This window comes from Mobula birostris, chromosome 1 (assembly GCF_030028105.1).
Source record: "Mobula birostris isolate sMobBir1 chromosome 1, sMobBir1.hap1, whole genome shotgun sequence".
NCBI classification, from domain to species: domain Eukaryota; kingdom Metazoa; phylum Chordata; class Chondrichthyes; order Myliobatiformes; family Myliobatidae; genus Mobula; species Mobula birostris.
The window spans coordinates 19,905,252-19,930,084 of NC_092370.1; positions in this window are offsets into that span (position 1 = coordinate 19,905,252).

Here is a 24,833-nt window from a genome sequence, read left to right on the forward strand (position 1 = left end):
TTTAGTAAGATATTGAATTACAAGATAGCTTTTATTTATTTTTGGTCATCATTTATAAAACAAACGGTTCTTCATTTTACCAGTAACTGTCCTTAGTTTAACAAAATGCATTGGAAGGACTTTAGAGCAGCATGTTAGTGTAGTGGTTTGCACAACACTTTGCAGCACTAGTAACCTGGGTTCAATTCCCGCTACTGCCTGTAAGGAGTTTGCATGTTCTCGCTGTGACCACGTGGGTTTTCTCTGGGTGCTCCGTGCCACAGTCCAAAGGCATACAAGTTTGTAACAAAATGATTATTGTAAATCGTTCCGTGATTAAGCTAGGATTAAACTGAGGGATTGCTGGGCAGCCTGACTTGAAGGGCCGGAAGGGTCTATTCTACACTGTATATCAATAAATAAATTCATTTAAATATATGTCAAAATTCCACAATGATTGACAGATGTACAGAATGACAGAGATTATTTCTGTTTCTCGGTATATTTCAGGGACTTTGTTGATATTGTCAACTTGTTGTGCTATGTTTTAGATTTTCAACTACTCCTAGTCTGCTGCTGTCCAAGTCTGACCAGCCCAACCTGCCCAATTAAGACCATAAGACTATAAGATATAGGAGCAAAATTTGGCCATTTGGCTCATCGAGTCTGCTCTGCTATTTCATCATGGCTGATCCAATTTTCCTCTCAGCCCCAATCTCCTGCTTTCTCACGGTATCCCTTCATACCCTGACCAATCAAGACTCTGTCAACCTTTGCCTTAAAGGCTAGGTGTCCACAGCTGCCTGTGGCAAAGAATTCCACTCTCTCGCTAAAGAAATTCCTCCTTATCTCTGCTCTAAAAGGATTCCCTTCTATTCTGAGGCTGTGTCCTCTGGTCCTAGACTTTCCCACCATAGGAAACATCCTCTCCTCATCCACTCTAACAAGGCTGTTTCACTATTCGATAGGTTTCAATTTGGTCATCTCTAATTCTTCTGAATTCCAGTGAATACAAGCCCAGAGCCATCAAATGCTCTTCATATGACAAGCCATTCAATCCTGGAATCAAATTTATGAACCTCCTTTGAACCCTCTCAGTTTTAGCTCATCCTTTCTGAGATAAGGGCCCAAAACTGCACAGAATACTCCAAGTGAGGCCTCATCAGTGCTTCATTGTTAGATCCTTGCTTTTATACACACACATACTTACTCCAATATCCACTCTATATGTTCCTCCAATCACCTTAAAATTATACAAGATTGTGTTCTCTGGTACTAGTTATTTCCACCCTGGGAAAAAGGCACTGTCTATCCACTTGATTTAGGCCTCATCTTACACATCTCTATCATGTCACCTCTCATTCTCCTTCACTGTAAAGAGAAAAGCCCAAGCCTGCTTAAACTTTTCTCATAAGACATGTTCTTTATAAGAATCCAGCTCAATCTCCTCTGTATTCTCTCTAAAGCTTCCACATCCTCATTTGTGCCTTGATATTGGGCAACTAGCAGGTCATTTCTTTTGAGAGCAGTGTACTTAGCCCAACCCATGTTACAAATGTTGCTTTGTAAGACCCCTCCCAAAATCAAGACTTATTATAGCAGTAAAATTGCACACCTAGCTGAAGAGTGTCAATGAGGTGTGGGACGGAGAATGATACTAATCTTACCAAGTGTGCATTTGTTAAGTTTATCATGAGGTAATTTATTAGTGGCATGTGGGCTTCTACTTGAGAGGAACACTCTATTCTTCAGGGAAGGCAGCAATCTTTAAAATGATGAAGGCATCATTTAGCTACCATCAGAAGGAGGCACAGAACCCTGAAGACCCATGTGTAAAGTTTTAGGAACAGCTTCGCCCCTCCCAACATCAGATTTCGGAATGGTCCATGAACTCGTGAGCACTAACTCACTATTCCGTTTTTGCTCTATTTGCTCATTTAGTTATTTTTATAATTTATAGCATTTATTATGTCTTGCTGCCACAAAACAACAGATTTCACGACATATATCAGTGATAATAAATCTGATTCTGAATCATTTAGTGGAACTAATTGCAGTTAAGATGTTTCGACTTGTGATCATAAATATAAGACAGTTATTAATAGGTTCACTGTTCCTAGTAAGAAGTAGTTAATATGTGGAGTTTGCAACCACTGGGAGCAGCTGACATGAACCTTAATTGGAGACTAGGCTAGCACATAAGATAGAAAGACTGGCAGGATATCATGATAGCCTTGATTAAATAAAATGGCTCCCATGCAGTGCAAGCTCTGGCCCAAAATCGATTGAACTGAATGAGGTTTTAGTGTTGTAAATGCCATATAATTCTGCGCAAATTCAAACCGATTGTCACTGTGCAGCACGTAGACAGATGAAAGGAGATTGCCAGTGGTGTGGGCAAAGAACTGATATCTCCACTAACCAAACAGAGACTGGAGGGCTAGAGCAGGCTTCCTTTTTGATGAGCCAGTAGGCCTCAGCCTGTAGTCTGTGAGGTCAGGAGGCCCTTTGCTCGGCTATTGTTAGGATTCTACTAGCTGTGAGAAACACTGTATATCTTGTGTCAGTGCTTTTTTTTAAACATTCCTTTGCAACAGTGGAAAGGAAAAGCCATGAAGGACAGCCTTTACTAGATTGCTTGAGATTGGTCTGTCCAGTAGAGTTGCAAGTCCTCAGCCTTATCTGCTTAAGATGGCTCTCCCAAGGATATTGCTTGGTGATTTGTTAGTCCCAACTGATTTATTTTAGACATAAAGGTGGAACAATTCAATTTTTGCTCCTGCTTGAAGCACAATACCAAGCTGTCACAGCTCTGTTCAGTGGTAATGAGGTCATAAGTCTGCTTCAATATGGTGTACACTTACAATAAGTTTCTAATCATGGAGAATGAGGACAGGAAAAAGAAATGGGGACAGTAGCAATTACTTTACTTTTCAGCGTATCTTGTAGTTCAGAGATAGTACCCCAATATGTTCTAAAAGGGTAAAATTCCACATAATATGTTATTTTTAGTCAATAAGTTAGTATGAATTAGATATCATGATTTCACACTAAATCCAGAAAGGTTAATGATGTCATTGAGGTCCAAGTGATCTAACAAAGTTAAGTAAGAGATAAAAATAATGATGTTAACTGAAAGTATATCCTGACTGGCTGCATCACTGCCTGGCTTGGGACCTGTTCCTCCCTTAATCACAGGATTCTGCAGAGTGGTGCGGACAACCCAGCGCATCTATAATTGTGCATTTCCCATGATTCGGGACAATTACAAGGACAGCTGTGTAAAGAGGGCCCATGGGAACATTGGGAATCCGAGTCTCCCCAACCACAATCTATTCCAGCTGCTACCATCTGGGAAACTGTACCGCAGCATAAAAGCCAGCTACCTATGAACAGGCTCCAGGACAGCTTCTTCCACCTGGCCATCAGACTGATTAACTCACGCTGATTTGAGTTGACTGTTCTATTTATTATAAATTACTATGATTACACCTTGCACATTTAGACGGCGACATAACGTAAAGATTTTTACTCCTCGTGTATGTGAAGGATGTAAGAAATAAATTCAATTCAATTCAATTCTTTATAAGACAACATAGAATTAGTGTAATGGGCTGGGATGATCGGACCCACAAGACCCAAACCATTTTGAGTGTCCAGGAGATGTGGTAATAAGTGTACAAGCATAACAGAGTAACTTAGGCCTAATCTATTATCATAAAGCAGAAAGCACAAACAAAGCACACTAAATACTACATAGTAAGTTACAAAGATTTCCACAAGGACTTCAGGGTTCATGATTCTTAGTCTCCACTTGATTGTTGCTGTTGTTGGGGGACTTGATTGTCACTGTTTCAGGGGAACTCCGAGTTCCGACTCGTGAAACCATTCTGGGTCTGTCCTAGGCACTGATCGATTGTGATGTTTTGGTCTAGGTGAAGTCCCAAGAACCAAGCAAAAGGTGCCTCAATAATTAGCAGTACAATCCACAAGCATAGCGAGACATGCAGAGACATTCTTTGGTAACACGCACAAAATGCTGGAGGAACTCAGCAGACCAGGCAGCTTCTATGGAAAAGAGAACAGTCAACGTTTCGGGCCGAGACCCTTCTGTAGGACTGGTCTTTTGTTTTCATGCCACTGGTGCCTTGAGGCTAAGAAAGAATCCAGAGGCTATAAGCAAACATTTAACATACCTTCAGTGTTTAACTTGTACAGACATCTTAGGCTATGTCCACACTAGACTGGATAAATCCGTAACCGAAGCTTTTTCTCTCCATTTTGACCCTCCGTCCACATTGAAATGGCGTTTTCCCTCCCCCAGAAACGGAATTTTTCAGAAGCGCTCTCCAGAGTGAATAAATCTGAAAACACCTAATATCCAGTGTCACGTACCCCGTGACAGGTTAAAGAACCTGCAGAAATAGAAAACACTTTGGAGCCTGGTATTGCTATTGACTAATTGCTACTGACTTCCAGGGAGCGGGAAGCGCAGAATCAAATATCGCTATGATGATTGTACGTTCTAGTATCAATTGTTTGGCGGCAATAAAGTATGAAGTATAATACTATTTATTAGCAACTATGCAATACAGTAATATAAATTCAGATATATCAAACAGGTTAGCAAAGAATATATGTATATAAGTGTGGAAACATAGAAACCAAGCTTCTTCAAGCCTAGGAGTAAATAGATACAGTCTTACCGTGATGGGTAAAGTTCAGTTCAGTTCGTGGTATTGAGTCGAGTAGTGATGGAGAGAGAGAGAGATTTGTAATCCACGGTAAATGTTGAGAAAAGGCAATTACGTCGATATTCCACAGATTCCACGACGGCAATACAAAATGACCATAGTAGTAGGTTTTAGCTCCGAAGTTGTTCCACTCCACACACGAAATATCACTGACAGTGATCTTCAACGAATATCCTTTCAACACAGGTTGTGCCACACCCGAATTCAGCTACGGGACATTCCAAAGTGGTGGCCAAAGGATACTCCAACAGAATTCACGTATGGATTATCACCAACAGTAGCTTAACATTACAGGGACCTTCTTCAATGGAACCAACCTCAAACTCACAAAGTGATAGCCACTTATCCAGTTCCACGACATACGAAATAACTCCAACAGTGATTTGCCACAGGGGTGCCTTTCTTCAGTGAACTACCACACCCAGACAAGGGTAACGCATAAGTGGTATTCACAAAGGTACTCCCCTCACCAGAGAACCCACTCTTGTGGATTAACTACGTGACAGTCACACCTTTGTATTCGAATGGAACTCAAACCCACCCTTATGGGCTACTTAGAGAGAGAGAGTCCAAACAGTGACCTCTTTATCACTAGGTTTCTTCTGATTCAAACCTATCACTCGTCTCTTCTCTTCCTTTGAAGTCACCAAACGTGACCACAAAAAAGGAGACCGTCTTCTGTGGTAATGTTATTAACCCCAGGCAAGGGTTGGACACATTGGTAACTTCCCACCGGTCACACCTTTTCTACACTGCGAGAGCCACTGATCGATTCTCCTGATCGATCCTCCAAAAACCCACCTTTCTGTGGGCACAACAAAGCTCATCCAGTATCCAAAATCATGTGTCTTTGTGTCCATCAGCTGACCTTGTATTTATCTCACCATGCTGAACACCAGCTGTCCATCAAGTAGCTCCTCCCTTCTCTCTCTGTAAGAACACAGAAGCTGGCAGTGTCCTTGCAAAAGTGTAAACATGCTGCAGAGAAACCATAACACCATCTCAAAGCAGTCTTTGCCTCTCTCTCTCTCATAATAACAAGGTGTTTGTGTTCCACAACTCTCTCTCTCTTTTTAAAGGTATAGTCCATAAAAAATATGACCCCTAGGGGTACATAACACCGGCGTAGTGTGTACGGGGTAACTGGCTATTTTTAAAACCACTCTTATGATGTGCCAGAACAAATTGTGGCGGCAGTGCGGCATTTCATTGTTTTCTTGAACGTAACCTCCAACACTACAACAATATCTGTCAATAGATATGTAACATTGTATGGAAATACAAGATAACACTGAAGCAGACATGTTTTATACATTTAACAAATTTCACTTTTGCCCAGTAACAAGCCTTATTGCATTTAGTTGTAGCTGTCGTCCCTTTCATCAGTGAAGAGACTATGGCTGTAGAAAATGTTTCTGGACAAATGTGCACCAAGTCTTTCGTTTGGCAATTTCCTTTTAAGTTTTTCTAGTCTGTAATTGGACAAACACGCACCAAGTATACCGTTTCCTCTTCGCTTGTTTTCTGTGTCCTGCGCATGCCCATAAGGAGGAGATTCGTCCAAATATCCATTTTAATGTAGACAGAGATATTTTCAAAAACGCCTAGTGTGGATACCTGTTGTTTTTATGTGAAACCTGTGTTTTCAAAATTATCTGGTCTAGTGTGGACGTAGCCTTACATGCTGCGAGCTCACCAAGAGTTAAAGTGTCACTTGGAATTGTTCAGGCTTTCATCTGATATATTAAAAATTTAATGTAACAGAACACAATCCGACATTAATCAAATTACAGAAGCAACATTTTAATAGCTTAATAACTTATGTGAGAAGACAGAAAATACAGTGTGTTGCTCATGAACATTACTGTGCAGCAGGCTTCTTGCTAGTGACCTTGCAGTGAACAATCAGTTGTCAAATATAATAACTTCATTATTTTCTGGGGTTTCTGTATGCCTTCTGCAAACTGACTTGCAATATGTTACATACCCCGGAGGATTCAACTGCTGGTCCCTTTCACGAAAATCCCAGGAGGTTTGACAATTAGAATCCTGACCAAAAATATTTCATGCTGAGTACAAAGCAAAGATGAAACAGATAGAGTGCATCCGACAACATCAACCCATCACTGTAAACTAACAGACCCCATTGACAGCTGTGCCAAGATTCAATGTCATTTCAGCAGTTACCATGTGTGTGGTCTGCTCCAGTTTCTCTTGCAATGTTACAACAAGTGTGACATAAATAGGGTTGTCTGCACATTAGGAATATTTGTTTTTCATTTTAATAAGTAAATTGTTTATAAAATGGTTTAGTGCAAGATAAGCACCTTGTAACCCTGGGCTTCCCACCACTACTCTTGATCTATTGAATTAGGGAAAACACTTAAACTCTCATACTTGTTGATCTATTAATGATCTGTTAATTTAGTAGGTATCAATTCAGGATACTTTAATATCCACAAAGCAAGAATACTGGATTTGGATGGCTCTGAATGATCCATATTTAAAGTAAATCTTTAATAGCTTTGACTCTTCACAATCTAAGTTGGGCTGACCAATACTTGTAGTTTGCTGTTTTTATAGCTCTTTATAGAGAACCAGAATCCAGATGCGTGTTCCTTTAAACCTTTGTTAGATACATAACCGGTAAAGGCAATTTCTTGGATACAATATCCTCTGTTGAGTAAAAGTAAAGACATCTGTTAGTCTTGCGAGACCATGGATCTGCACCTGGAAAGTCTTCACTTTCCAGGGCGCAGGCCTGGGCAAGGTTGTATGGAAGACCAGCAGTTGCCCATGCTGCAAGTCTCCCCTCTCCACGACACCAATGTTGTCCAAGGAAAGGGCATTAGGACCCATACAGCTTGGCACCAGCGTCGTCGCAGAGCAATGTGTGATTAAGTGCCTGCTCAAGGACACAACACGTTGCCTCCGCTGGGGTTCGAACTCACGACCTTCAGGTCGCTAGCCCAATGCCTTAACCACTTGGCTACATGCCCATCTGTTGAGTACCATTTGAATAATATTGGAAAAATTTCCATTTTCTGAATAAATAACTTGCACAGATGTACTCTGTTATGCAAGGTAACCATTATTTTTCAATTCTATAAAAATATTCCTTAATCTACTTAAGACTTGTAACATGTTAATAAAAAGTGAAAAAGAGTTTATCACTCAGAATGTGCATTTTTATGAAGACCTCCCCAGTCAGTAAATGAGGCCATAAGACCATACGATATAACAGCGGAATTAGGCCATTTGATCCATTGGATCTGCTCCACTGTTTCATCATGGCTGATGCATTTTCCCTCTCAACCCCAATTGCTTTCCTCCTCCCTGTATCCCTACAGTCCCTGACTAATCATGAATCTATCGACCTCTGCCTTAAATATACCCAATGACTTGGTCTCCACAGCTGCCTGTGGCAATGTATTCCACAGATTCACCACTCACCGGCTAAATAAATTCCTCCTCATCTCTGTTCTAAATGGATATCAATCTATCCTGAAGTTGGATCCTCTGGCCTTAGACTCACCCATCACAGGAAACATGCTCTTCACATCCACTCTATCAAAGGCTTTAAACATTCATTAGTTTCAGTCTTAATTCCTGGTGCTGTCTGTTCACATTCTTCCTCTCACTCTGTGGGTGTCTTCCAGCTGCTCCAGTTTCCTCCACCATCTTAAAAATGTATGGGTTGGTAGGTGGATTGTCTGGAAGTTACTCCTGTGTGATAATGAGTGGTAGAATGTGAAGGAAGTTAATGGGAATATGTGGAGAAATAAATGGGACAATCGGTGTAAAGATGGGTGCTCCACGACTGAAACAGTCTCTGTGGGCTGAAAGGCCTGGATGGCGGGATGAGGCTGCGTCCCTACCAAAAGAGGTGTAAGCCGCTCCTTCTATATCTTCCTATTTATTGAGAACTCTGCTGTCTGGTTGCCCTTTCAAATATACACCTGGATTGAGCTCCTTTTGCCACTTTCTGGCTGAGCTCACCAGGCCATCTACTGTATATCCTGCTGCAGTCACAAGTCCCCTTCCTCACTCACAATCACACAGCCAATTCTGACATCATCTGTAAATGTTGAGGCCAGTTCATTGGCTATATTTAAGAGGGAGTTAGATATGGCCCCTGTGGCTAAAGGGATCAGGGGGTATGGAGGGAATGCTGGTGCAGGGTTCTGAGTTGGATGATCAGCCATGATCATACTGAGTGGCGGTGCAGGCTCGAAGGGCCGAATGGCCTACTCCTGCACCTATTTTCTATGTTTCTATGTTTCTAAACCTCCTTTTCACACTCTCTACAAAATCATGAATAGGCACAATAAATAGCAACGGACCTTGAGCCCTATGGTACTATTTTGTGAATCAATATACCGGTCTCTCTTAGATTCCACAGCCTTATACTTTTTTTTGACTAGCTTGCCCCATGGGAAACTTGTCAAAAGTCTAGCTAAAATAATCAGAGTCTGCGTCACATTCACTGCCCATTGATATTCCATGTTGCAGTACCCTTGTAAAGAGTTAGCCAAGTTTGTTGAACACAGTCACATTTAACAATTCTATATCAAACATTCTGATTAATTGGTATTCACTTATTTTTGTAACATGATAATTTTCACACCTTGCACTGTACTGTAGCCACAAGATGATTTTCACAACATATATCAGTGATAATAAACCTGATTTGATTTTGAGATACAGTGGAAAACTTGTCTTGCATTCCATTCCTATAGATACAACAGCTCACCGGGATGGTACAAGGTAAAACAATAAGAGAGCAGAATAAAGTATTATAGTTACAAAGAAGGTGCAGTGCAGGTAGAATGTGAGGTCAAGAGTCCATCTTATTGTATCAAGGAAATATTGGATAGTTTTCTACACCAAGGAAGAAGCTGACTTGAGCCTGGTGGTCCGTGCTTTCAGGCTTTTGCCTGATGGGGGTGGGGTGGGGGGAGAAGTGGGAATGTCCAGGCTGAGTGGAGTCTTTGGTAATGTTGGCTACTTTACCATAGCAAGGTGACAGAGTAGAGATGTATTCTTGCCAAAGGGGGCAAGGTGTAGTATCTGCTTACCTCCCCATCAAGGTCTCGTGAAGCCGTGCGAGCAGGTGGGGGATGGTCGTATGAGCAGCTGGTGCACATCGCAAGTCCTGGTTATGCGACCACTGACTCCAGGCAGACAATCTCTGAAATGTATTGATGATGGCTGGGGTGACCTGTCTTGTAAACACACGACCCAGAAGAAGGCAATGGCAAACTAATTCTGCAGAAAAATTGACCAACAATCTTGGTCATGGAAAGATCTTGTTCACCTGCTTATGTCATACAAAACAGCACATAATGAACAGACATTACCATGGCAGAGTGCCTGGAGGGGAGACTGGTTTCCATGATGTGCTGAGCTATGCTCACAACTCTCTGCAGTTTCTTGCAGTCACAGGCAGAGCAGATGCCAAACTATCCATGATGCATAGAGATAGGATTCTTTCTGTGGTGCATCGATTAAAATTGATGAGGTCAAAGTGGTATGCCAAAAGAGGAAATAAAGATTCTTGTGAGCTTTCTTGGCCATGGCATCCCCATGGTTGGGCTTGGTCAGTCTAAGAGGCAGGACATCCAACTGGACTCAAAGAAGGATGGGATTTGAGAGCGTAGTGTGGTCAGTGTTATAGAAACATAGAAAACCTACAGCACAATACAGGCCCTTTGGCCCACAAAGCTGTGCCGAAAATGTCCTTCCCTTAGAACTACCAAGGCTTACCCATAGCTCTCTATTTTTCTGAGCTACATGTACCTATCCAGGAGCCTATTAAAAGACCCTATCACTTCCGCCTCCACCACCGCCATGGGCAGCCCATTCCACTAACTCGCCACTCTCTGCGTAAAAAAGCTTACATAGTCATAGTCATACTTTATTGATCCCGGGGGAAATTGGTTTTCGTTACAGTTGCACCATAAATAATGAATAGTAATAGAAATAGTAATAGTAATACTACTATTAGTAAATAGTAATAGTCATGGAAATAATAAATAGTAATAGAATCGTAAGAGAAAAATAGTAATAAATAGTTAAATAGTAATATGTAAATTATGCCAGTAAATTATGAAATAAGTCCAGGACCAGCCTATCGGCTCAGGGTGTCTGACCCTCCAACGGAGGAGTTGTAAAGTTTGATGGCCACAGGCAGGAATGACTTCCTATGATGCTGTGTTGCATCTCGGTGGAATGAGTCTCTGGCTGAATGTACTCCTGTGCCCACCCAGTACATTATGTAGTGGATGGGAGACATTGACCAAGATGGCATGCAACTTAGACAGCATTCTCTTTTCAGACACCACCGTGAGAGAGTCCAGTTCCATCCCCACAACATCACTGGCCTTACGAATGAGTTTGTTGATTCTGTTGGTGTCTGCTACACTCAGCCTGCTGCCCCAGCACACAACAGCAAACATGATAGCACTGGCCACCACATCTGACATCTCCTCTGTACCTGCTTCCAAGCACCTTAAAACTGTGCCCTCTCGCGCTAGCCATTTCAGCCCTGGGAAAAAGCCCCTGACTATCCACATGATCAATGCCTCTCATTATCTTGTACACCTCTATCAGGTCACCTCTCATCCTCCATTGCTCCAAAGAAAAAAAGGCCAAGTTCACTCAACCTATTCTCGTAAGGCATGCTCCCCAATCCAGGCAACATCTTTGTGAATCTCCTCTGCACCATTTCTATGGTTTCCACGTAGTGAGGTGACCAGAATTGAGCACAGTACTCCAAGTGGGGTCTGACCAGGGTCCTATATAGCTGCAACATTACCTCTCGACTCTTAAACTCAGTCCCACGGTTGATGAAGGCCAATGCACTGCATGCCTTCTTACCCATTGAGTCAACCTGTGTAACAGCTTTGATTGTCCTATGTTATGTTCAGATACTTTCCTGTCTTCCACCATCTTCACCCAGAATATGAAGTTACATTGAAAATGTCATGCACATTAAGAGGAGGTGAAAGCCTCCTCTTGCCTGAATCTCTTGCCTCTCTATTATGCATTATGGGTAATTATTATAAGATATAATCCATTAGGCTCTGGAAATTTTTGAAGTCCTAAGCTCTTCCATCTTCTTTCCACAGGAGAAACATTTTGAAAATGGACAAGATGGATTTTCAGTTCATATATACTCAAGTATTGTCATTTAGGTGACACAAGGTAGATATTATTACATCTGAGGGCTTTACATTACAACGTTAAGTCAAACAGCAGAAATTTATTTAAAATGCAATACTCAAGGCACAGAAATATTTTAGTGTTATGCCATCTTGCACATGAATTAATGCTTTGAGTGCCAAGAAAAAAAGGATAAATCATACAGCAATCATATTTATTGTTCAGTAATAAAATAAAACCAATGCTATCCAGATAGAAGAGTCTTTATATGAGAATCTTGTTTTTTCTGTTCTTTTATGTCCTTGAAAAGTATGTGCACAATTTTATTTCTGTTCTTCTTTGGTTTATGGATTTCACATTTGCACTCTCAAGCACAACTCTCGAGATATCTTTAAACACTCAAGGATCATTCATCAAGGTCAGATATGCCTTGAAACAAGTGCAGGACACCTGACTATCCCAGTAATAATGTAATATTTCTGGAGCAGTCAATCGCCAATGTGGGAAAATATGAAGATATAATTGCACATCTAGAAATTTAATTGGGATTCTAATGCCGGTGTGAAATACCATTGTGGAATTCTGGTGGTACCAGTGTTGTCTAATTTCAAAATTCAGTCTCAATAATCAGCAGAGTGTTGGAAGAAGTCATTGCCAGTTTTGTGATGAAACTTCTCCAAGACACCATCAACCTTGTCATTAGGTTTGGAGGCTTGCATGCCTTAATGACCCAAAGAACTATGTTGACAGGAGTCAGGGCCTTGAGCTTTGAATCTTGGTAGTGTCACCCATGCTAAACAGGGCAAAGGGTAGAGGCTAGGGTAAGAGTAGTCCAGCGGTCTTCCAGGTTTAGATGTTCAACTCAGCGCTAACAACCCCGACTGGTCAAAGAAAATTGTTATAGAAACAGCAATGAAGATGGAAGAGCTTCTTTGTTGCCCTAATTGCCTGCAGTGCAATGGGCAGTAAGTAAATCTGGGGCAGTCAATTGTCATTGAGGGAAAATATGGACATTTCATTGCAGATTTAGAAATTTAATTAGGATTGTATTGCTGGTGTAGACGATCACTGTAGAATTCTAGTGGTACCAGTGTTGACTGGAGTCAAAATTCACTCTTAATAACCAGCAGTGTTGGAAGGTGTCATCACCAGTTTCGTCATGAAACCTATTCACTAAGAACCAAAAGAGCTGCAGCAGTTCAAGGAGACAGCTTACCTCCACTTTATCACAGGCAGTTAATGATGGTCAATTAATGCTGAGCTTGTCTGCAATATCCACATCCTGAAAAATGACAATAAACACATTATTAAGGGAATCAGACCTCTGAACTAACGTGCTCACACCTTGGTCTTATATTTGACCCCCAAAATGTATTATTTGGCTTAATTTCCCACTCTCAGCGTCTACTTCCGGTTCAGTCTTAATTGGCCCCTTTGATTTTTGCAACTCTCTAAATAACTTTTCATGCGTTGTTGTTTTGCTGCTGTTGTTGTGCTGTGGTGATCTTGCGTAATTCTGCTCAACATTGCAGACGTGCTATGTTGGTGCTGGAATATATGGCAGAATTGTGGGCTGCTCCTAGCATATTCTTAGGTTGTGTTTGTTGTTAATGCAAATGATGCATTTCACTGTGTTTTGAAGTACATGTGGTAATTAAATGAATTTGAATCTGAATTTTCAAATCTGTTAACCTGCCATGCTGAACTGCTAACCATCTTATAACTTGAACCAGGCCCCAAGTCTTTGTTCAATCATTACCCATTACCCTCAGCCTGTTGACCAATATTGGGCTCACTTTCTGTTCGCCTTCACCCTTCAGACTTTCCCTGCTGACTTGCATTCCTCCCGCTTAAGCAACAGATTGCTTTTAAGACTGTCATCTTAGGACTTCATCTTTCCCCTACCATTGTAATTCCTTTGGATATCAAGACCCTCTAAAATACCTATGTGTACAGGGCTAAAGGCAGGAATTTAAATGCTGTGTTGGAAGAGAGATCTTGGTGGTCTTTGAGAACAGACCCCTCAAGTTGCCACATAAGCTGATGGGATTGTTAAGAAGCCATTTAGGAAGGATATGAAAGTTTTAGAGAGGATGCAGTGGAGATTTGCCAGGATGAAAGAACCATAGAACCATAGAACACTACAGCACAGAAAGCAGGCCATTTAGCCCTTCTAGACTGTGCCAAAACTTTATTCCGATAGTGCCATTGACCTGCACCCAGTCCATAACCCTCCAGACCTCTCCCCATCCATGTATCTATACAAACTATCAAACTTAAGAGTGAGCCCACATTTACCACGTCAGATGGCAGCTCGTTTCACACTCCCACCACTCTTTGACTGAAGAAGTTCCCCCTAAACCTTTCCCCTTTCACCCTAGAGCCATGTCCTCTTGTATTTATCTCTCCTAATCTAAGTGGAAAGAGCCTACTCGCACTTACTCTGTTTATACCCCTCATAATTTTGTAAACCTCTATCAAATCTCCCCTCATTCTTCTACGCTCCAAGGAATAAAGTCCTAACCTGTTCAATCTTTCCCTGTAACTCAACTCCTGAAGACCTGGCAACATCCTAGTAAACCTTCTGATTAGAGAATATTTTTTATGAGAAAATATTCAGTGAGCAAGGGCTTTTCTCTTCAGAGCGATTAAGGATGAGAGGTGACTTGATAGAGGTGTATAAGATAATAAGAGGCATTGATTAGGTGGATAGCCATCACCTTTTTCCAAGGGCAGAGCACATAATTTTGAGCTAAGTGTAGGGGAGATGTCAGAGGTAGGCACATGGATAAAAGGAATCTGAAGAGATAGGGAAGGCTCAGATTGGTCTTAGAGCAGGTTAAAAGGTTGGCATAACATAATGATCGATACTTTGTTGTTCTTTACTGATATTTGCAAAGTTGGGCTCTCTGCAACAAAGTCTTAAATTCTGGAATTATACTTCTGGATTTTTACATAATTATGGTTCTCTTCCTCCTTAAAGATGTCCTTACATCACACCTCTTTGATAGTAGCTTGGGCCATATTCCTGAAAATTTCCTTATCTATACTAGCTGCAGTTCTTCGTTGGATAATGATTTGTGAAGAGTCTTGGGATATATTTGTCTTATAAGTGGTTGTGCCTGCTGGTATAAAATATGTAAATCCAGAACTTGGCATTGTTTCTGCTTTGTGTGATCGGGTACCTATTCTCAGCAGTATCTCTACTTTCTCAGAAGCATTCTGCACTTCAATTAGCAAGAAGAAGGAACTGAAGTCTTAATAGCTTCAGGGAAGAAAACAAAATGCTAAGCAAAAGAAAAGCGTTTCAAAATGACATTTATTTTATAAAGTAAACTTTGGAAAAGGAAACAGAAATCCAACCTCCTCCCACCCCTTAATACACTTCCAAGCTCTCAATGTACACCACAGATGAGATTCCTGAGAATACATAGCCCATTAGAAAAGGACACAAACAGAACAAAAAAATTGATGGATTATAAATTTTAAAAGTTTTTTTTTACTATCACTGACATATGCCATTAAAATGTGTTGTTTTGTGGCAGCAGTACAGTGTAAGACACAAAATTATTCTCAGTTACATTAAGAAAATACTGAAAAAAAATAGCAATTTCATGCTATTATTTCATGCAATTTCATTCAGAAATCTGATGGCAGAGGGGAAGAAGCTATTCTTAAAATGTTGAGTGGGTATCTTCAGGCTTCTGTATGTCTTAGTTATTGATGTCTAATCTCAACTCCTTATCTCACCAGTATGAATCATACAGGTTTCGAGGGGCTTCTTAAAACCCCAGACAGCTAAAATCTCAGACCTGGCTGAGTAGAAGTGTCAGATATAGAATGCAAATCTATTAAGCAATTGAACTTACTGCTTCTCTTCCAAATGCAAATTAACTCCAAATTCTGGAATTCAGAGTGTCTCAGGAATCTTCTCAGTAGCTGTTCTCCGACTCTGTTCTGACAGAGCTTGGGAAGATCAAGCCATTAGCTCATTATAAACTCAGAAGCTTTTGTGCAGCTTCACTTTAGTTGGGCAGGATGCCAGCAACCTCTGACTGTTAGTATGACCAACAACATCATTCTCCTGATCAACCAGCCCAGCGTGGACTATAATGAGAATAATGACTGTGATGCAACCACAATAGGTAGATTCTGCAAGTTCAGCAAGAGAGTTCTGTCTTTCCAGTTTAAGATAGTGCTGGTGAAGCACAGCAAGTACTTGCTGGTGTCAAACAAAACAAATAAAACTGCTAACTACTTTATTACTAGCATTTTTCTGGTAATCGGAAGAGTCTGTAACTTCCCTTTCCAGACATCCCACCCTGCAAAAACTCATTTCAGGGAGGTAGCACCCCCACTTCCTGCAACCCCATATCCCCCCCCCCCGACTGTCCGACTTCCAAGGGTGTATGTAACACCTTGTTTAGTAATTTTGTCTAATCTGTCAACCAAGTTGGATATATGCAGAAAATGTGACATTAAAATATGTACTTATATTATATTATCATGGAGTTGTTTTTTTACTGTATTACAATTAAGCAAGTCTACAGGGAGTTTGGCATCATCACGTAGGACATCAATAGAGTAGCTCCTTAGCAACTAGCCAGCTAGTTTAAATAACATTAGCTATGCCAATGAACGAATGACACCTGTTAAACTCACCTCAACACGTCTTTTACAGTCTTAACCCACCATGGGCAATAGAAAAGTCACTGTTGCAAACAGTGCAGCGAGCAGCACTGTCATTACTTTTGAGGAGAAAACTGATAGGTCTACTTAGTACAAAGAGAGACCAATCAGGATGTTCACTCTCCCTCTCATAAAAATCGATTTCTGGGATATTGCATATAATTTCTGGGCGTCAGGGAGCCGCCATTAATATGTGGGAGGCTCCTTGAACTTCTGAGAGAGGTGGGATGTCTCCCTTTCGGAGTTGAGCTTTTGAACCGCCTGCATGACCTAGCATTTTTGAAGGGTAAGGCCAGATTTGGGAACACCTTCTTTCCAACTGTGATAAGACTGCTGAACGGATCCTGACCGGGATCTGGGCCGTACCCTCCAAATATCCGGATCTGCCTCTCGGATTTTTTGCACTACCTTACTTTCCTTTTTCTATTTTCTATTTATGATTTATAATTTAAATTTTTAATATTTACTATCGATTTGTACTCCGGGGAGCATGAAGAGCAGAATCAAATATCGCTGTGATGATTGTAGGCTCCAGTATCAATTGTTTGGTGACAATAAAGTATAAAGTATCGGGTAAACTGGTTTTGAAGATGCAGTAGGTTGTGGCATGGTGCGTATGGGTGAGATTGAGGTGGCGATGCCCATGCCCAAAAGTTAGGAATGGGCCTATGTTTGGCCATTGCTGGAGAGGACTTGGAGGCAATTCGCTGTGACAGACTTGAGGTGAAGCGAGGCTGATTCGAGGCAGCAGGGCCTGGAAACCAAGACTGAGTGCGAGGAAAGACCCAAGGTTTGATTGTTTTACGTGCCGGGCTGAATTGAAGTGGAAGGGCCTGGGTTCAAGAGTGAGGAACCACCGACGTTTGGACAATTTCAGCGCTGGGCCAGATTGAAAAGGTCAGGGTGTCGGGGTCGAAGGTGAGGGATGGACAGGCCAGTTCAGCTCATTGCTCTGCAAGGTTTACTTGTGTTTGCACTGAACTGAGGCTGTGGCCTGCAACTAATGGGCTCCTGGACCAGCTGCGATGGTGACTGACTTCATGGCTTCGTGTACTTCAGTTCTTAATGTCAGTTGCTTACTTCTATTGTTTGCAAGATTTGTTTTTTTTTTCTGCACACTGGGTGTTTGACAGTGTTTTTTAAAATTGGTTCTATTGAGGTTTTTTGTTTTGTGACATCCTGGAAGGAGACAAATCTCAGGGATGTATATATTGCGCATATTTTGATAATAAAGGTACTTTGTAGAATGTCTGACAACAGGTCCTATGGATGATATTTTTTTCCTTGCTTCAGCACATGACATCATATAGAAAACTAGTATGGCTTGTTCATGTCCTGGACGGCTCTGTTAGAGTAGTTGCAAAGCAGAAGGGGAACTGTGAAGCAAAAACAGAGCGCTTTAAAAAAAAGATTGATCGTCATTTGAAACAGCCGAGCTGTTGTAAAACCTAATGATAATGCAGGTTTTATTTAGACCAGATGGGCTATTATAAAGGACTATGAGGAAAATGAGGCTATATTCGTGGGCTCCATTCATCTGTGACACAGCGCAATTATGCAAAAAATAACCCCAAACAACTTCTCTGGTTATTCAACCATAACCAGGAGCCCATATTTTCCTGAGTTGGCCTGCCATCCCTACTCACTGCCTGGATTCAAAGTTCAATGTATGTGTCGCCGTATACTAACTAGAGATTCATTTTCTTGCAGACATTCACAATAGGACAGAGAAAGACAACAGAATCAAAAAAGGAAACTATGCACAAAGACTAACACATGACCAATGTGCAAAGGAAGACAAAATCAGACATCCCACCCTGCAAAAACTCATTTCAGGGAGGTAGCACCATCAATTTGCAAGAGACTCCCGGAACTTCCGGGAGAGGTGGGATGTCTGCAATAGAGTAGCTCCTTAGCAGTTAGCCAGCTAGTTTAAATAACGTTAGCTATGCTAATGAACGAATGACACCTGTTAAACTCACCTCAACATGTCTTTTACAGGCTTAACCCACCATGGCAATAGAAAAGACACTGTTGCAAACAGTGCAGCGAGCAACACTGTCATTACTTTTGACCCCTATTAGGCAGAGATACACTTTAGTGTAGTCTGGGGTGATGTCTGGGCTTTTATATTTTCTTTTTTTGGAAAACTCTGCCATGGCGCTGTCTCCCTCTCTCTCTCATGGTCGCTCTCTCTCTCACTCTCATGGTCGCTCCCGCTCGCTCTCGCGCGCGCTCTCGTGGTCTCTCCCACTCTCTCTCTCTCTCTGTTGCTCTCATGGTCTCTCTCACACTCTCTCTCACTCGCTCGCTCTTGCTCTCGAGAAGATTGATTTCCGGGGCATTGTATATTGTATATAATTTGGGGGCATCAGGGAGCCACTATTAATATGTGGGAGACTCCCGGAACTTCCGGGAGAGGTCTGCAAAATGAACAACAACAAAAAAAAAAGAATGATAAATAAATAAATAATATAAAGATATATAGGTAAGTACAACTGAAAACATGAATTGCAGAGTGCTTGGAAGTGACTTCATAGATTTCCCACTCCCCTTAACTTATCTCGGCATTCAGAAGACTGATCCCATAAGATCAGTTGAACATGGAACCCCAACAGTGAGCTCTTGCTTGGCAATGGTGCCCCAAGTGATGCAACTGAAACACATTAAAAAAAACTGAAGATTCTGGGAATCTGAGATAAAAAAACAGAAAAATTCTGGAGATACTCACCAAATCAGGCGGCGATTATGGACAAAATTAAAAAAAAAATCACCAGAGCCTGCCCAGAGTGTTGAGGATTGTAGTAGATTGCAAAGGTTTTAAAAGCTAGCAGCAAATTTGAGAAATGTTCAGTGCTGTAGTCTTGGCAAAATCTGTGTCAAATATTCAGCTAAAATCTGATCTAAGCAAGAGAGGGATTTAGACCATAAGACCATAAGATATGGAAGCAGAATTAGGCCATTTAGCCCATTAAGTCTGCTCCACCATTTCATAATGGCAGATCCATTTTCCCTCTCAGTGCCAGTCTCCTGTCTTAACCCTATATCCCTTCATGCCCTGACTAATCAAGAATCTATCAACCTCTGCCTTAAATATACACAGCTGTCTGTGGCAATGAATTTCACAGATTCACTCCTCTCTGGCTAAAGAAGTTCCTCCTTATTTCATTTCTAAAATAACGCCACTCAATTCTGAAGCTGTGTCATCTGGTGTTAGACTCTCCCACCATAGGAAACAACCTCTTCACATGTACCCTATCAAGGCCTTTCACCATTCAATAGGTTTCAATTAGGTCACCCCTCATTTTTCTGAATTCTAGTAAATGCAGGCCCAGAGCTATCAAATGGTCTTCATATGATGAGCCGTTTAACCCTGGAATCATTTTCGTAAGCGTCCTTTGATCTCTCTCCAATGTTAGCACATCCTTTCCAAGATAAGGGACCTAAAACTGCTCGCAAAGTCTTAACATTACATTCTTGCTTTTATATTTGAATCCTCTTGAAATGAATGCTAATACAGGTTTCCCCCGCCATCCGAAGGTAGAGTGTTCCTATGAAATGGTTCGTAAGCCGGAATGCCGTAAAGTGAAGGAGCAATTACCATTTATTTATATGGGAAAAATTTGTGAGCGTACGCAGACCCAAAAAATAAGCTACCAAATCATGTCAAATAACACATAAAACCTAAAATACAGTAACTTATAGTAAAAGCAGGAATGATATGATAAATACACAGCCTATATAAAGTAGAAATAATGTATGTACAGTGTAGTATCACTTACTGGAATCAGGAAGACAGCTCCGAGCACACTGATGATGGTGTGTTAGGCTGAGTCATCGGAGGCTGGGGTGGTGCAGTGGTCCACAACCTCCCGGCCGCCGACTGGTACCGATCCGCGAAGCATGCAGGTGTATAGTGGTGGCCGGGAATCACCCAGCACATCTTTAAGAAAAAAGCCGAAATAAACAAACTAATTAATTAGGTGCCGCCCGGCACAAATTGTCGACCCAGTCCAAATCATCTCTGATCTGGGCCAACATTTACGTGCTGGGCTGCGCCTAATTAATTAGCTTGTTTTTTTTTCAGCTGGGTGCATTGCGGCTACCGCTGCATTCTCCGTGGCAATGTATCGGTCCGCGGCCTGGGAGTTGGGGTGGTGGGACACTGGGGTGTCATCTTATCATCATCTGTTTCCATCAGGGCAGGTAGGTCATCTTCTTCTATGTCTGCCTGCTTCGATGTCGAAAGTCAAGGTTCGTCATCTGCCGTGGCTGATGTGGAAGGCTTGAAAAACGACAGTATGCTTGACTGTTAGCCTCGTGCATTTTTCTATCATACAGTTTCTGTAAGCTCTCAAACCATCTTGCAAATATGCCCTAAACCTACGTAACCTTTCAAAATTAAAATCGTACTTTTCTGCAATCATTGCAGCAAAAATCTCACGCAGTTACTTCACGTTCAGTTCTTGGACGACTTCACTTTCAGTCCAATTGCTACTGCATTTGGTTTCAATTGTTATCCTTTCTTCTTCCAATTGCTCAGCTCTTCATCTATCAGCTCTTGGTCATGGGATGCCAAAACCTCTTCAACATCATCTTCGTCAACTTCCACAAGCCAAACTCACTTTGTCCTTACTTCGTTCACCACTATCGAAATGCTTAATTATGTCTAGTTTTACGCTGTGTAACATCCTTACGAGCTCTTTTAGGCTTTTCCGATACCTTAGAGCTCATTTTGCTAACAGCTGCTCACAGGCACGTGTTTAAGAAATGCCGGCTAGAATGCAGATCCGGGGGAGGAGCTTGGCTGCTCGGAGCATGCGCTGCCTTTTTTCGTAACAGTGAAAACACCTTCTGTTAGCGAAAACAGGTAACTAATGTAGGTCTTTCGTAACAGAGAGGTTTCGTAAAGCGAACGTTCGAAAAGTGGGGGACACCTGTATTGCATTTGCCTTCCTCACTAGAGATTCAAACTACAAATTAACCTTAAGGGAATCCTGCACAAGAACTCCCAAATCCCTTTGCACCTCAGATTTTTGTATTTTCTCTCCATTTAGAAAATTGTCAACCTTTTCATTTCAAAGACATCCTTGCCATAGAGGGAGTACAAAGAAGGTTCACCAGATTGATTCCTGGGATGGCAGGACTTTCATATGATGAAAGACTGGATGAACTAGGCTTATACTCATTGGAATTTAGAAGATTGAGGGGGGATCTGATTGAAACGTATAAAATCCTAAAGGGATTGGACAGGCTAAATGCAGGAAGATTGTTCCCGATGTTGGGGAAGTCCAGAACGAGGGGTCACAGTTTGAGGATAAAGGGGAAGCCTTTTAGGACCAAGATTAGGAAAAACTTCTTCACACAGAGAGTGGTGAATCTGTGGAATTCTCTGCCACAGGAAACAGTTGAGGCCAGTTCATTGGCTATATTTAAGAGGGAGTTAGATATGGCCCTTGTGGCTACGGGGATCAGGGGGTATGGAGGGAAGGCTGGTGCAGGGTTCTGAGTTGGATGATCAGCCATGATCATACTGAATGGCGGTGCAGGCTCGAAGGGCCGAATGGCCTACTCCTGCACCTATTTTCTATGTTTCTATGTTTCTACCAAAGTGCATGACTTCCCAACACTATGTTCCATCTGCCACTTTTTTGCCCATTCTCCTAATCTGTCTAAGTCTTTCTGTAGCCTCTCTCTTTCCTCAAAACTACCTGCCCCTCCAGCTAACTCTGCAGACTTTGTAACAAAGCCATCAATTTCATCATCCAAATTATTGGCATATAATGTAAGAAGAATCGGTCCCAGCACAGACCCCTGTGGAACACCACTAGTCACTGGCAGCCAACCAGAAAAGGCTCCCTTTATTCCCACCCTTTTCCTCCTGTGAATCAGCCCTGCTTTATCCATGCCAGAATTTTTCCTGTGATGCTATGAGCTCATAGCTTGTTAAGCAGCCTCATGTGTAGCAGCTAGTCAAAGGTCTTCTGAACATCCAAATACAGAACATCAACTGAATTTCCTTTGTCTAGCCCGCTTGCTATTTCTCCAAAAATTCCAGCAGATCTGTCAGGCAAGATGTTCCCTTGATGAGGCCATGCTGACTACAGCCTATTTTATTATGTGTCTCCAAGAACCCCGAAACCACATCCTAAACAATTGACCCCAACACCTTCCCAATCACTGAGGTCACACTAACTGGCCTATAATTTTCTTAAACACAAAATACTCTGCAGATGCTGGGGTCAAAGCAACACGCACAACACGCTGGAGGAACTCAGCAGGTCGGGCAGCATCCGTGGAAACAAACAGGCAACGTTTCGGGCTGAGACACTTCGTCAGGACTCAAGAGGGAGGGGGCAGGGGCCCTATAAAGAAGGTGGGGGGAGGGTGGGAAGGAGAAAGCAGGTAGGTTCCAGGTGAAAAACCAGTAAGGGGAAAGATAAAGAGGTGGGGGAGGGCAAATAGGGAGGGGATAGGCAGGAAAGGTGAAGAAGGAATGGGGGAAAGTACAATGGGTAGTAGAAGGAGGCAGAACCAACAGGGAGGTGATAGGCAGCTGGAGGAGGGGGAAGAGTGAAACTGGGATGGGGGAAGGGAGGGGGAGGGATTTACTGGAAATTGAAGAACTCAGTGGTCATGCCCAGGGGCTGGAGACTACCCAGACGGTATATGATCTGTTGCTCCTCCATCCTAAGTTTAGCCTCATCATGGCAGTAGAGGAGGCCATGTATGGACATATCTGAATGGGAATGCGAAGCAGAGTTGAAGTGGGTGGCAACTGGGAGATCCTGTCTGTTAAGGCGGACAGAGCGGAGGTGTTTGACGAAGTGGTCCCCCAAGCTGCGTCGGGTCTCACCGGTGTAGAGGAGGCTGCACCGGGAGCACCGGATGCAATAGATGACCCCAACAGACTCACAAGTGAAGTGTTGCCTCACCTGGAAGGACTGTTTGGGGCCCTGAATAGCGGTGAGAGAGGAGGTGTAGGGACAGGTGCAGGGGATAAGTGCCAGGTGGGAGATCCGTGGGGAGGGACATGTGGACCAGAGAGTTGCGGAGGGAACAATCCCTGTGGAAAAAGGAGAGGGGTGGACAGGGAAAGATGTGCTTAGTGGCTCGGTGCTGTTGAAGGTGGCGGAAGTTGTAGAGGATAATGTACTGGATCCGGAGTCTGGTGGGGTGGTAGGTGTGGACAAGGGGAACTCTGTCCCTTTTGTGGTGGCAGGAGGATGGGGTGAGGGCTGAAGTGCAGGAAATGGAGGAGATGCAGGTGAGGGCATTATTGATGATGGCAGAAGGGAAACCACAATCCTTAAAGAAAGAGGACATTTGAGATGTCCTGGAATGGAAAGCCTCATCCTCGGAGCAGATGCGGAGGAGACAGAGGAACTGGGAATAGGAAATGGCATTTTTGCATGTGGCAGGGTGGGAAGAGGTATAGTCGAGGTAGTTATGAGAGTCAGTGGGCTTGTAGAAGATGTCAGTGGTCAGTCTGTCTCCAGAGATGGAGACCGAGAGATCGAGAAAGGGGAGAGAAGTGTCCGAGATGGACTAAGTGAATTTGAGGGCTGGGTGGAAGTTAGAAGTAAAGTCGATGAAATTGACGACCTCAGCATGGGCGCAGGAAGCAGCACCAATGTAGTGGTCAATCTAGTGAAGGAAAAGTTGGGGAGGAGTACCAGTATAGGTTTGGAGCATAGATTGTCCCACATAACCAACGAAGAGGCAGGCATAGCTGGGGCCCATGTGAGTGCTCATAGCTACACCCTTGGTCCGAAGAAAGTGGGAAGAGCCAAAAGAGAAGTTATTAAGTGTCAGTACCAGTTCCGCCAACCGGAGGAGGGTGGTGGTGGTGGGGAACTGGTGAGATCTATTGTCCAGAAAGTAGCGGAGGTCTTTGAGGCCTTCTTGATGGGGAACAAAGGTGTATAAGGATTGGACATCCATAGTGAGAATGAAGCAGTCGGGACCGGAGAACAGGAAGTTATTGAAGAGGTGGAGGGCATGGGATGTGTCCTGGCTGTAGGTGGGGAGGGACTGAACTATGGGTGACAAAATGGAGTCCAGGTAGGCAGATACAAGTTGGGTAGGGCAAGAGCAGGCAGAAACTATGGGTCTACTGGGACAGTCAGGTTTGTGGATCTTGGGGAGGAGGTAAAACTGAGCAATAATTTTCTTTCTTCTGCCTCTTTTTCTTCTTCAAGAGTGGAGTGACATTTGCAATTTTCCAGTCTTCTGGAACCATTCAAG